This window comes from Nicotiana attenuata, unplaced genomic scaffold (assembly GCF_001879085.1).
Source record: "Nicotiana attenuata strain UT unplaced genomic scaffold, NIATTr2, whole genome shotgun sequence".
Classification (NCBI taxonomy): domain Eukaryota; kingdom Viridiplantae; phylum Streptophyta; class Magnoliopsida; order Solanales; family Solanaceae; genus Nicotiana; species Nicotiana attenuata.
The window spans coordinates 254,159-270,389 of NW_017670259.1; positions in this window are offsets into that span (position 1 = coordinate 254,159).

A 16,231-nucleotide genomic window follows, 5' to 3' on the forward strand; every position below is an offset into this window, starting at 1 on the left:
GTGCTGCGAACGCTGGTAGTCACCTTGCTAAACTCCTATAGCTCTGCCTCCAATCAGCCAAAACCTGCTACCGGGTGAATAAATACCTGCATCTGCACACGAGGTGCAAGGAGTAATGTGAGTACTCTAACCCAGTAAGTAATAAGAGTAAATAGAGACTGAGTAGTAGGAAACAATGACTCCACATTCGCGTTAGACTCAATAAACACCACAGGTTTTCAAATCATAATACGAGTCAACCTTTCCTTTCAAAACCCAGCTTTTAGTAAAAATCATTTTTGAAATGCTTCCAGCAGTTTCAGTAGGGGTTCAATACCATTTAAAATAATAATAGAGATTAAGGAAATAATCGGCCCCTCGGGCAAAGCATAGTTCGTAAAACAGCCCCTTGGGTAAAACAGTAATCATGAATACTTCATAACTTGAAAATCTCGGTGGAAATAACCAAATGCCAAATCAGTGATTAATTTCTGAATATCTCATAAATCCTAGTTTAAATAAAAGTTATTTTAAAACATTTGTTCAGCTTCCGACAGAGGCTCAATATAAAGATGAGTGAAAACAGTCAATCAATCAACATATTCGATAGAAACTCACTCTAAAGAGAAGTGAAATCAATAAGTTCATAAACAGGCCTCTCAGGCAACATCACTCATATGCATGTCTATATCTATCGCCCCTTGGGCTAGCCTCTCTGCCACTCGTGACTCAACTCTTACCAATTAGTGCTCACACTCAGCACTCAGCACTCACGCTCAATAGGTACCATATAGTAACCGCTGCGGCGTGCAGCCCGATTCATATATATATATAATAACCGCTGCGGCGTGCAGCCCGATCCATATATCGTCGACGACGCTCATTGGGGGTGTGCAGACTCCGGGAGGGGCCCCTTACGACCCAAGCACAATATTGTTGCGGCGTGCAGCCCGATCCAATATATGTAACGCTGCGGCGTGCAGCCCGATCCGTACAAGCGTTGCTGCGGCGTGCAGCCCGATCCATATATATATATATATATATATATATATATATATATATATATATATATATATATATATATATATACATACTTCGTTGCGGCGTGCAGCCCGATCCATAGATATATAATCCTCACAACTAGGCCCTCGACCTCTCTCAGTCATTAACATCACCATCAGACTCTCAGTCTATCTCGATCATCACTCNACAAGATTAGAACCTCACATCTTTATTCATAATAAGCCCGAACCGGCTATAATAACCCATATCTGCAACCTCAGGTGCAATCATATGATATACCACCTAACTCAAACACTCGAAACGATAACTTCTATTCACAGTAGCTGCACATAACAACCGAATATCGATAGGAAACCTCTTATCAACTAAAGTCTCATTCCAACACTTTCACATACCGCCAATGATAAAGGAAACACACAATAAATCATAACCATTTCTCAAGTCAACCATTCATGAAGTCACATCCCTTTTGGCTAATACCACAGCAGATTTCCGAGCTGAACCTCGATATTATCCTTCCAACAAGCTGAAATAAAACCCGATCGTATTCATTAATGACCCCAACGTTCACCTCGAATCCAAAACACCACTCTGGTGACATGATACATCAATACCGGCCTAAGCCACAACTTGTATAATTCGCGCACCAATAAGAAACGGTCTGGATATACTCAATCATAAAAATGACCCCAAACGAAAGATCTGTACCTTAAGCTCATCAGTACCATCACAACACAAAGCTGAGACCCTGTCTCACATCATAGAAATAGAACACATGAATCCACCCCGAAAGGTCATATCCTCACGTAGCCTCGCCACAATGCGCGATCCTATCCAAACACTGCTACACATGGAACACCTCAAGACACTATGCTCAAAATCGACAGCCGTGCACAATTTGATGTCTGGAACCAAAGCAAATCATTACACCCACGGTAAAACAAATAACATACGCCATGCAAACCCGATAGAACATAACCGGTACGTCATTCACCGAGCAACTCCCAATTACTCTTCCGGCTCGACTCCCACTATGAAACCCCAATGGAACCGTACCATATGTGCCTATAACCAACAAATCCTAGCATCTCGCGACACAAAAAGGTAACTCATAGATCTCCTCAGATCACTGATAAGCTCAACAACGGTCGAATCAATACCTCCCTCAACAATGCCATTCGGAGCCAATCAAGCTGACTCAAGATAGAACACTCACTCACAAGACCCCAAATAAGAAAGGCAATCCTTCCCAACCGTCCGCTAGGTTTTCGAAATATAAAAATCCCAATAGGACATAATCCGGCGAACATCGCCACTCAATCCGTGGAATTTCCCGACATAGCCATCCGCGCCATCTTATCGCAATAGTCCAGAATAACACAACACGGAACAACCAGTCCACACCCCAATACCATATCCAAAACCTAACATACCAAGCAAAGAAAGATCCACTCGGGTCTCCAAATCTCGGTAGTCACTAAACAGTGCTGATACACACGATCTACAATCACAACACAACCTGAATATGAGAACTTCCGTCTCCACGTCCATACGGCACATGAATCACCATATCCTATCCCAATTTCGCCGTCCGAATATATGCCACACCTCTAATACCCAATCATTCTACGTTAGATACTCTCAAACTTCCCTGTGCCCCCAAACCAAACCCGAATATCACCAGTCGATCTAAAAGAAGGTGTCGCAATACTACCGGAAGTGCTATCAACTTAATCACATTACCCCTTTTTTGAAACCTCAACTTGTCAAGTCACTTCCAAATAACAATACCCTTTCTTTAATCATCTGAGGCTACCCGCTGCCTAAGAGTGTTATGAATTTCCTCTCAGAACTGAACTGAAACCTCATACACGCAAATCTCGATCCTCCACAACATACCGCATATACCATACCATCCAAGGATGACAGGAAAACTTTTATCTCCCTTCCGAGCCACAGACATCTACGCACTCAACTAGTGAAGAACTCCCATTGATCCCATCTAGAAGAAAAGTCATTACACATCCCATACCTCTCATATTCGTAGAAATTGCACCGCTCCAGCTATGGTAGAAATCAACAAGAACTCTCCCAATTCCGTTGCACAAATTAAACTGCCAGGACTGAATCCTTCTAACTGGACCAAGCTGAGCAAGCCATCAAAACCCATGAGCATTGTTGCCAAATACCTGTAAGAACCCATTACCTCGAACACATACAAAGAATTGATCATACCCCTACCATATCGATTCGGTTTACTATCAAACCATTCCATCTATCTGAATTTCCTTCCGATTCATTTTCAACCTGATGCTTCCTCTTGCTGTAGTACCACAATCTCTCAATCCCAGGCTCACTACACGAGACCCAAGCACAAGACCACACTGTTTAGGACCCATAAGCCGCTGAATACTCTCTCAAATATTGTCAGAAACATCACGCTCCCGAATACTTTAGTCTGAAGAACCTCCTGCGAATCCGAATCCGTTACCTTTACTTTCCCGATACTGATACATAGAACTCCAATATTAACATAGAAATACCACGAATCTGAACCTCTTCCAATGAAAACACAGCTTCTAACCACGCATGCCACTTCAAAATACCTGATTGTTTCCTGCAGAATCTTGAACACATTGGAACCATTCTCGAAAGTCATTCACTCTTACTCAAACTGCAAATTACCTGACCTAACGAACAGAACCACCCGTGCCTCATTGGCACTCCAATACCGCAAGAATGAAATCTTCATCCTAATACACCCAAGCAACTTACTGCTCTATGCACTGAGCATTCTCTACCAACAACAACTTAAGACATCCTGTGATTTCCTTACCCTATGAAGCATAATATAACCTTCGTCAACATCCTCGGTCTCAATTTCCCCAAGTCATAACTGATTCACCCGCACGCCTCAAACTGGAACCCGCATAGAACCTAACCGTGCAATCAACTACTCACAGCAGACTCCCCCACTTGGCTCGAAGCCATAGATCAAAATGCCCTCAATAACTCATAACACTTTTACTCTATCGATGCCACATTAACATAGTGAGATTAAACTCAAATCATTTATAAGTTGTGAAAACACAGATCACCCCGTACTGTAACTCTTCTGCAATGCTCGCATTCATTCCCGCAACAGTTAAGCCCGATCTCTTAAGCGACCCGAAATTCCAAATTTCAACACGTACTTTTCACTTGCGCATGATACCTCCAAATATACACAAAAGGATCACACCACTTCAGAACACTTCGCGGGAGATAATCCACCTGCTTCGCTTCAATATAACATTCCTGTATACCTTCCACCGCCATACACATTACACAGCGACTTAGTCTTCCTGAGTCTGAACTCGTACCGCAACATAAAATTTACTTCACTCTTGACTGGAAACATGAAAAGATTCTTCCCGCGCCCATAACTCGGGGCCACACCTCTACTCACAATGGAAATCAAACACTTAATGGTTCATCTATCATCCAACAGATCTTCCTCGTCACTTCCAAGTCACATAGATACATCTCGCAGTACTAATACACTCATTACATAGCTACCTAGCCGTCACTTCCACTAATAGGAACACTGCCGAACATATAAGTTCAAAGCACTTACTCACACAATCAGCACCTCAGTGCTCAAGCCGTAGGCAAAGATCCGGCCTCAAGTCCTCCAGACTGGCCTAACATCAAACTCACAGAGATCATAACTCACCCCTGGATCGGGGAATCACAAGCCGTCAAGGCACATCTGATACTGAGCGCTCATGCGCGCTTACAAACGCGTGGAAGGAATTTCAAGAGTTACTTTTCAAGCTGAATCAAGGACGCACGATAAGAATTCAAGAATGTGAAGTTTTCCTAAAGGTTCTGTAGCCTCTCGAGGATAAGTACAGACGTCTCCGTACCGATCCGCGAGACTCTACTAAACCTGCTCAAGACTCGTGAGACCTAGTAACCTAGGCTCTGATACCAACTTGTCACGACCCAAACCCCGATCCGGTCGTGATGGCGCCTCTCGTGAAGACAAGGCCAGCCAACCAACCTATATCGCCTTTTCAAAAAAATAGTTAAAAATGAATAAGCAGTCTAAATATAATTTAATAATATTAATTAGCAGAAGTACAACCTATCACGGCCCTAATCGGGGTGTCACAAGTCACGAGCATCTATAAGAGTGTAAATACAACTACAAGGTCTAAAAATACACTGAAGAGGAATAATGAACAACAGAGAGAGAAGCGGTGCTGCGAACGCTGACAATCACCTCGCTAAACTCCTATAGCTCTGCCTCCAATCAGCCAAAACCTTCTACCGGGTGAATAAATACCTGCATCTGCACACGAGGTGCAGGGAGTAATGTGAGTACTCCAACCCAGAAAGTAATAAGAGTAAATAAAGACTGAGCAGTAGGAAATAATGAATCCACATTCGCGTTAGACTCAATAAACACCACAGGTTTTCAAATCATAATACGAATCGACCTTTCCTTTTAAAACCCAGCTTCTTTTGTAAAAAAAAAATCATTTTTGAAATGCTTCAAGCACTTTCAGTAGGGGTTCAATACCATTTAAAATAATAATAGAGATTAAAGCAATATTCGGCCCCTCGGGCAAAGCATAGTTCGTAAAACAGCCCCTCGGGTAGAACAGTAATCATGAATACTTCATAACTTGAAAATCTCGGTGGAAATAACCAAATGCCAAATCAGTGATTAATTTCTGAACATCTCATAAACCCCAGTTTAAATAAAAGTTATTTTAAAACATTTGTTCAGCTTCCAACAGAGCCTCAATATAAAGATGAGTGAAAACAGTCAATCAATCAACATATTCGATAGAAACTCACTCTAAAGAGAAGTGAAATCAATAAGTTCATAAACAGGCCTCTCAGGCAACATCACTCATATGCACGTCTATATCTATCGCCCCTCAGGCTAGCCTCTCTGTCACTCGTGACACAACTCTGACCAATCAGTGCTCACACTCAGCACTCACGCTCAATAGGTACCATATAGTAACCACTGCGGCGTGCAGCCCGATCCATATACAAATAATAACCGCTACGGCATGCAGCCCAATCCATATATCGTTGACGGCGCTCACTGGGGGTGTGCAGACTCCGGGAGGGGCCCCTTACGGCCCAAGCGATATATTGTTGCGGCGTGCAGCCTAATCCAATATATGTAACGCTGCGGCGTGCAGCCCGATCCATATAAGCGTTGCTGCGGCGTGCAGCCCGATCCATATCTTTATATATATATATACTTTGCTGCGGCATGCAGCCCGATCCATAGATATATAATCCTCACAACTTGGTCCTCGGCCTCTCTCAGTCATGAACATCATCATCAGACTCTCAGTCTATCTCAGTCATCACGCTCACCATCAGACCCTCGGTCTATATCAGTAAAACAGGGAACTCAGCCCAAACAGTTTTCCGCATTTTTTTTAAGAATATAATGATAGAGCCAGGTTTGAGAAATAAATAGATAAAAACATGACTGAGAATATACTTTCAACAAGTAGAGTGAGGAAAATCAGTCAAATGCCCCTAAGGGCCTCAGCAAGTCGGCACAAAGCCCCAAACATGGCATACAGCCCAAGGTATAATAACATCAAACAATTAACTATCAATTACTCATTAAAATAGTCATTCGGGATGGACTAGGTCACAATCCCCAGCGGTGCTCTGCCCCACGCTCGTCATTTAGCGTGCAAGTCACCTCAAAGTAACACAACGATGTGTGATCCGGGGTTTCAAACCCTCAAGACAGTATTTACAATCATTACTTACCTCATGCCGGCCAAACTCTAGATCGCTATGCCCTTGCCTCTCAAATCGGCCTCCTCGCGTGACGAATCTGATCAAAACCACAACGAATACATTACAATAGGCTAAGGGAACATAACCCAATCGAAAAGACTCAAAAAATATCAAAATTCACGAAATTTGCAAAACCCGAGCCCCGGACGCACTTCTCAAAAATCAGAAATTTTAACATCATCGGATTCCTTATCTCGCCACGAGTCTATACATATCAAAAACTCCCAAATCCGAGCCCAAATGACCCATCAAATCCCATTTTAACATACCAATTTCCAAGCCCTTGCTTTTCTCCCTTTTTGATGAATTTCCGTGAATTTCTAGGTTAATTCTTCCATTAAATCATGAATTTAGGTCATAGAACTTACCTCCAATCACACCCGGTCGAAATCACCTTCAATTCCCGGCCAAAAGCTCTCAAGGTTGTTCAAACATGGTGGAAAAATACCTTAGCTCGCGGAACAAAATGAAACCTTAAAACCCTTTTTCTGTCTAGGCCTTTTCGCTTCTGCGGCTCATACACCGCATCTGCGGTTTCCGCTTCTGCGCAATTCCACTGCTTCTGCGGAGTTCCACTTAACCGCCTGGACCGCTTCTGCGGTCTATATCCGCTTCTGCGTACGCCGCATATGCGGACCACCATCCGCTTCTGCAGAAGTCCTCAATGACCCAAAATTTGCACCTGCGACTCCCTTACCGCATTTGCGGACTCATCCATCCAAGCCAAATAACCGCACCTGCGAACCTCCCTTCCGCACCTGCGCAACCGCATCTGCGGTTCCTTTTCCGCAGATGCAGAAATACCAGAAGCCAGATACACCAGCAATCTCATAAGTCCAAAATTCATCCCGATGGCCATCCGAAATCACTCCGACCCCCCCCCCCCCCCCAACCAAAAGCGTCAACACCTCCTATAACACCATTCAAACTTGTTCCAATCATTAAAACACCTCAAACAACACCAAAACCATCAAATTACACCGAATTCAAGCCTAAGTTCTTCCAAAACTTCCGAAACACGCATTCGATCAAAAATCCAACCAAACGACGTCCGAATTACCTGAAACTTTACACACACATCCCAAATCACTTAACGAAGCTACATCAACTCTCAGAATTCCATTCCGACCCTCGGATCAAAATCTCACCTATCAACCGGAATTCGCCAAAATACTAACTTCGCCAATTCAAGCCTAATTCTACACCGGACCTCCAAAATCACTTCCGATCACACTCCTAAGTTACAAATCATCTAACGAAGCTTACCAAATCATAAAAACTCCGATCTGAGCTCATATACAAATAAGTCACCTCTCGGTCAAACCCTTCAAATTCAAAGCTTTCAACTGAAACTGTTCTTTCAAATTTACTCCAAAACTTCCTGAAAACCAAAACCAACGATCTACATTAGTCATAATACATAACACGGGGCAAATCATACGTGAGAACTGACGATCAAAGTGCAAAAGTTCAAAATGACCGGTTGGGTCGTTACAGTTAACCAATCAAGAAGCAACCAAGTTTAGCTTAACAACCATTATTAGTCACTTATAACAAAACATGATCATGACTTGTTCTGTGAGGAAAGGATAACTTGATCTCAACAGAATGTGTACAGTAGAGCTATTGGTAAAGAAGAAAGTTCAACTCAAACAAAACTAAGTCGACAAACGCAACCAATTATTAGATGAAGTCATGATAATGTTACAGTGACAACCCAGAAGTTACTTTCAAACTTAAGAAATACTAATATAGAGAGGACAAGAATATAAACACTTAGATTTTCATGTTTAAATTAGATGGTATGAACTTAGGAACCTTCAGATTCATCTCAGTTATGACTATAAAATAATAAACTCGACCACAAGACTAACATAATACATAGAAGCAACATATAGAGGTAAAGGTCACTGCATAATCATCAATGAGAGGCTATGAAGTTTATGTGAGCAGGAACAATCATTCAAGGCACATTACCACTTTTGTTATGCAGATTATCTAGGCTCAAATATGAAAGTCATCAAGAATCACAATATAGTTCGATCAATTACTGATTAAAGATTCAAGAGGCAAGACATATGGTCATAGACAGATAACATATTGTCACAAACGAAAGATAAAACATTTCCACGTAAGCATCATAAGTAATTATAGTTCATAGAAAACAAATAGCACATTCATGATGTTCATATAAGGTGATTAAAAGAGAGAGATTAAGAGTACAATAAACTTTTCGAGGAAAGCAGACCAAACGAAAACTCTCTTAGTTTCCTAAGACCCCAAGAACTTCAAGTTCGCAGCAGCGATAGTACTCTAAAACGAAAGGGAAAGAAATAGTAAGGAACCCTAGGCTTTTTAACTCAAAATTGCGTAGATTATTTAAGTGTTAGGTCGTCATGTTCGTGTGTTTGGTGATAACATTAAAGGTCACTTTTATAGTGCCATTTAAGGCTCTAGGGTCTCACAAATTCAAATCATTAGTGGAGAGTGACGCATGGTAGATGATGATAGCAAATCGAGTGAAAATCAGAAAGAAATAGAGGGGAAAAACATGGTCGATTTTACCTCAGAGTAAGGATCGGTTGTTGAAGGTTTTGAACCAACAGACAAATCCTAAAATCGAGAGGTCACTGCGTATGACCTCTGGTTATAGAATTTTATGATGAATCTCTGAAGGAAGCTCCATACATGCTCCGATTTGATGGAGTATAAGAGGATTTGAATGATTTGAAGTTTTAGGTTTAAGCTAGGGTTACTTAGTTTAGGCGTTTGAATTTGAATGATGAAATGGGGAAGAAACTGAAGGGCTTCGCGGATTCAGAAGGCAAAAATGGATGATTTCTGGTCGATTTGTGACCTTGCACGAATTGGTGGAAGGTTTTTGATTGATTAGGATGATAGAGGTTGAGAGACGGAAGCAAGAAAAGGGAAAGGAGGGCGGAGAGGTCAGAGGGGAAAGGATTTAGGGTTAGGGGATTGGGGGTTGATCTCTGATGGTTATGTTTGAAAGATGGAATATGGGCCATTTGATCATTTGATCAACGGTCCTGATAAATCGGTGCTTTATATGTTTAAAGAAATTAATTTGGGAAAATACAGGAACAGTTGGATTTTTGTGATCCAAAGGTGGAGATAATATCTGATAACATGGCAAAATTAAAAGAGAAAATGGGAATAATCGTGGGCCGTTGATGGTGTGGATCAATGGCTTAGATCATTTGTGTTTCTTATGTGAGTGTTGAGGACGGGTGACGTGGCAACCATTGATTGGTGCAAATAGAGTGACTTGGATCGCCATGGTGGAAAGAGATGGGTGTTTGGGTTGGGTGTATTTTCGGACTGGGCTTGGCAATTTTGCTAAGAATAATTTGAAAAATGGCCATTTTACCTTTGATTTGAGAATTGCAATTGTGGCCTTTTGGTCTTTTAGACCTTTTTGAATTTAACTTAAATAAACTTAATAGATTTTAATAAATATGGTAAAAATTATAATTATTATATATACTACTAGTTACTTTAATTAAATAGCTATAAAAATACATTGTTTTCCTAAATTGTGTCACTAATTTTGAACTTCACATAATAATCTAATTAATTATAAGTTAAATAGTAATTTATTAAATTGATTATAGAACCTACGTAATGTATATATAAAAAATATTCTAATAATCTTACAAATATTAAATATATTTGTAATTATATAATGTTAGCACTACACGATTAATTCAAAACTATCACTTAAATTAATTTCAAGAATAGGTATTTGTTACTAGAAAACACTTTAAAAACTTTTATTGTAAATTATTAAGTATAAATAAATAAATTTAAAAAAGGAGGGTCAAAATTGGCCGTCAACACAAGGCCCCTCACCATCACACACAACTACACTTAGCATTATATGGGTGTCTGTCATAAATGCCCCTCATAAAGCACGTGTATATATCACTATGCATATGCTCACTATAAATATCAGACTCCGGAGGGGCGAATCCTGGTCCAAGTGCTAAGAAAAATAACATAGCCCAATAGTAGGGCCGAGTGTACGTGTCATCTCAAAATCAATACCAAATCGACTCTATGGCCTAAGCTTAGTCATCAACCGCTCAAGTCTCAGTTAACCACATCTCACACTTCTCAATTCAACGATGTTACTGATACGCTCAAATTACACCTAAATAAATAGTGTAAGGCATTCGATGTCAAATATAATAACCCAACTAGGTTGGGATCGAATCCCACAGGGAATAGGTGTGAAAAGGTTACTTGAGTAGTGTGAAACTTGACTTAAGTCGTAATCCTACTCTATTAGTTTGAAAAGAATATTGTAATTGTGAATTATCAAGAAAACTATTTTGTTAAGAGAATGTGATTAATTTGATTAAGAAAACTAAGGTTGTATCCGCATTAATGGAATGTAATTCTTTCCGGATTAATATGATATATTTCTAATGGAAGGTCCTTTGATATGCAAATGGTTTTTAAATGAATACCCAATATTTCCCAATAATTAGGTAGTATTTTCTCTTTATGATTTTTCCAAATATAAAAGTGTTACAATTAAGAACGACCAATATATACTAAATAGAACCCACTTATTCCTAAGCGATTCTATTAAACAAGGTTTAAAGCCTTGACTTTTTGCTATTCAATTCTACCAAACCCTAACCCACTTTTTCAAGTAAAGATAGAGTAAAATGGCACGAGTCAATATTTGTAACCATCAACAATAAATGAAGCACGAGAAAATGAATAGATATCAACCAACCATTATATATATATTCAATGGTAAATACCCATTAATATTACACCCATTTAGGGTTCACAACCTTAGTATTTAAAACTAGCTAGTCATACTAGAATCCAAGAACAAAGCAATAAATAAAGTTATAAAGCTTGCAAAGATGATAAGATTCTCTCTTCAAAAGCTTCCAAAATAATGGTGTATTCAATGCTCTAAGTGTAGCCTTTTTTTTTCATACAAGATGGTCCACATAAACCCTATTCATTTATTTATATTGAGCTGAAAGTTGTGGTAAAAAAGTGACAAAAATGACCCTGCAGATCAAGTCTGTGATCGCAGAATGGGTCGCAAAAGGCTTTCGCGGTCCGCATTTCTTCTTTTCTTTGCAAAATTGATTACCCATTTTTTCCAATTTTCCATCGTATTTTGGTTATGCGGTCCGTATATCGATTTCGCAACCGCTTATCTGTCACGATCCCGGTTCGCCCTTCGTGAACCATCGTGACGGCACCTGGTCTCTACGACTAGGTAAGCCTAAAATCCGGAAAATAAACCAAATTTGCGGAAGAAAACAAGTTAAAACAGAGGTAGAGTAAATAAACAAGGTTTAAGGGTGCCACCTGCCATACACAACATTAATCTCTCAAAAACTAATACATGAATCCAAGACCCGGAAACCCATGAATCACAAGCTAAGAAATACTACATAGCTCTAACTCCAGAATGTCTATCAAGAACTGAAATACAGAACGGGCTAATACTAAACAGCAAGAATAGAAAGAGACTCCTCGGTCTGCGGACGCGGCAGATATACCTCGAAGTCGCTATAGCAGTCGCATCGCCTCAGGGGTGATAGGACTGAGTCGAAGTACCTGGATCTGCACATGAAAAATATGCGCAGGAAGGGCATGAGTACACCACAGCGGTACTCAGTAAGTGCCAAACCTAACCTCGATTGGGTAGTGACGAGGAAGGTCAGGGCCCTACCGAGATTAAATAGAATATAAAAGTTTAACAGCGTAGATAAGAACGGTATAAATAAGTGCAGCAGTGAAAGTATCACAAGACATAGAGAATAACAACAACTGAAACAGAAACAAGAATCACGGAAAAACCACTATAGCTCAACACAGAAGACAATCGCAGAATGTCCCAGGAAATCTTCCTGTAGTTCCCAAATGTAAATATCCAGTGGATCTCTCGGGTGCAGTCCCGCAGTCCAACTCATAAATGCGCGGGGAATCTACCGGAATACCACATCCGTAGTCCCAAATATAAATACTCAGTACTGGGGAATCTACCGGGTGCAATCCCGTAGTTCCAATATAAGTGCAGGAGGATCTCCCGGAATGCAATTTCGTAGTCCCAAAGTAAACATACAAGGGAGCTCCCGGGATACCGTCCCGTAGTCCCAAAGTAAATACAAGAAATCAATTCAATCAATTTCATACCAAGGTAAAGCAGATAATTCTAGTCTAGCATGCTTCACGTAATACAAAAAAGGCAGTTAAGGCAAATAGAGCAATTTAGTATAGTAGACGTGCTTCTCTAGACTAACACCAGGCTTAATTCCCAAATAGTGTAAGCAAGAAAAAGAAGAACACAATTCAAGGCTATTCTTAATGAAAGAAACCAGATTTCCAACAACTAGCACAAGTACGCGCTCGTCACCTCACGTACAAGGCATTTCAATTATCACAATATCAATCCTAAAGGGAAATGTCCCCCACACAAGGTTAGACAAGCCACTTACCTTGAATAAAAACAAACATAATTTAAAATTACTAATAAGTTATGCATTTTATCTAAACCACGAAAAAACTAAAAAATAAATAACAAACACTATTTTCATTCATAGTACAATTGAATTGAATGTCTTTTATTAGCATTAGTATTATTTTTATATTGATTTAGGATTTATTTGATTTACTAACATTTATGAACTATAAATCTTATTGGATCATCCAAAAATTATAAGTCCAAGCTTGAAATAATACGTAAAAAGATAAAACTATGAAAAAGCTATAGAAATATTTATAAAATACACTATAATAAATATTTTTATGTGTTAAATATATTTAAAACGTCTATACATATAATATCGAATTGGTTTGGTATCAGTTTGGCTTTTTTAGTTAAAACCAAACCAAATATGGTCGATTCTTTTTCCAACACCAAACCATAGTCAGGTTTTTTTCTCGGTTTGACTCGTATTATTGGGTTGGTGCGGTTTGTTGTGGTTGTAGCTTTGGCGACCATATCTACAAGGGAGTGTGTGATGGTTGTCTGAACATCTTCCTCCTCCTCACAGTTCCTCTGTAGAAACAGCAACCTGTTTGCCTCTATTGTCCCTATGATCATCACCCTCCTCAAGTATCCCCTCCTCATCAGTTTCCTCACGAGACTCTCCGGATTCCTCATATGAAAGATCTTCGGTGTATGCAACGGAGCCTGGAGCTTGTGAGATCTCAGTACCATGGGCCACCTCAGGGTGATATGAGGTTGGTAAAATCCAGTTCAAGGCTTGGTATGTGGGAGGTACCATTTCCCTGCACCCCTTCCACTGGAAGAAGGTTGGTCAGGTTAAACTCCAGTGTATGCATCTTATGCAGCTCCAATTTGAGCTCAGCGACATCCTTTTTGAGTTGAGGCATGTCCCCAGCTCCACCTCGCTCTACCTTCTCAAGGCGAGCTTCAAAGTGCTTGAGTCGATCTTCATATGAGATGTGTTGTTTTTTGAAGATCACTTACTGAGGTTTGGATCGGGGCCAATGCCTGCTGGATAAGTGATGGAAGTTCTTTTGTCAATTTGTCTACTTTGGCATTTGCAAGTGTGCAAGTAGACCAAGTCTGGAGAGTGCAAGCAGTGAGACAGGTGGTGCCGCAGTGGATGATCTAGGAGTAGATGTAGAGGTAGCTGGTGCTGAGAAAGTGTCTGGCACTGATGAGCAGCAGGTGTTGCTGAAACAGATGAGGCTGGAGGGAGAATAGGTGATTGATCTGGTGAATCGTCAACCACCATCTCCGTAGAATCATTATGCACGTTGATGTCAATGTCCTGAATAGCTTTTAATATACGGTCATGTTTGGGGAATGGAGGAACCTCTGCGTCTGTACACAAATCATGGATTAAGCATGGAAAGGCGAGTGAGGTTTTCTTTTGGTTTGCCCGGATCCCAATCTCGGAGAATATGAGCTGTCCTAGATCAATTTTGATACCCGACATGATGCAAACAATGAGGATTGCCTTCTGTATACTGATGTCGGTCTCATTTTGTCACGACCCAAAACCCCGCACTAGTCGTGATGGCGCCTCTCGTGAAGACAAGGCCAGTCAACTAACCCAAATAGTCCCTTTCAAAGTAGTTACACATAAATGAATAGCAAAATACGACTTAAGGACATTAATTAACGAAGTTTACAACCCAACACAGCCCGACCAGGGTGTCACAAGTCACGAGCATCTAGAGAAGTCTAAATACAACTACAGGGCCAACAATATACGGAATAAAATTTAGAACCAAAGGAAGTAATCCGGTGCCGCGAACGCTGGCGGTCACTCTGCTCAGCTACGATAGCAATACCTTCAACCAGCTCAAAACCCACTACCGGGTGAACAATACCTGTATCTGCACGCGAGGTGCAGTGAGTAAAGTGAGTACTCCAACTCAGTGAGTAATAAAAGTAAATAATAACTGAGCAGCAAGAAATCACGTAAAGCAACCAACATGCTATACAGAAGCCGGGTGCAATTTTCTGAGAAAAACAGTGAAATCTGTGAAATCTTTAGAAATACCTTGGCTCAGTTCAAATCTCTTTTAAAAATGATCTTTTCAGGGATTACGAAAATGATTTCAACACAGTTAGTGCTGATACGCACAGAAAATTCGCCCCTCGGGCACAAATACCACGGTATAACAGGTAAAGAGGCAAATAAGTATGCAAGATGAGCACATAAAAGTTCGCCCCTCGGGCAATATCTCAAAATAGTACCGGCCCCTCGGGCATGATTTATGCTCCTGGTCAGTCATTGTTACCTGACCGGTCAGCCATTGTTACCTGACCAAAACGTGTATTACAGTGCCATTGTTACCACTGGTCAGTCATTGTTACCTGACTCAGCCATTGTTACCTGACCAAAACGCGTATTATAGTGCCATTGTTACCACTGGTCAGTCATTGTTACCTGACTGGTCAGTCATTGTTACTTGACCAAAACGCGCACAACAGTGCCATTGTTACCACTGTCTAACATTTATCTGCTCTAGATGGGTACCCGCGCTCACTGTGGGGGTGCAGACTCCGGAGGGGCTCCTACAGCTGATAACTGTGATTTTAACACGTTTTATGCCCATACTTGCCTATGCTTTATGTATGAATTGTCATAAAATAGACCCAGAATGCTTACATAGTGCGCTTGATTGCAGGTTTGAGCGACAAGATGACAAAAGTCAAAAATCGGCTCGAAACGGAGTGAAACCTGCTCAAGTGTCAAAAATCATTAAAGTGGGGACAAGAGGACCTAGCGCGGACCGCACTGTTTTGCTGCGCGGCTGCGCTAGGAGATTCAGAGAATATACGTTTCAAGGGTAACCATGCGCGGTCCGCGCTCCTTTCTATGCGGTTAGCGCTTGTGGAGATTCAGAGGCTTTAAAATTCAAG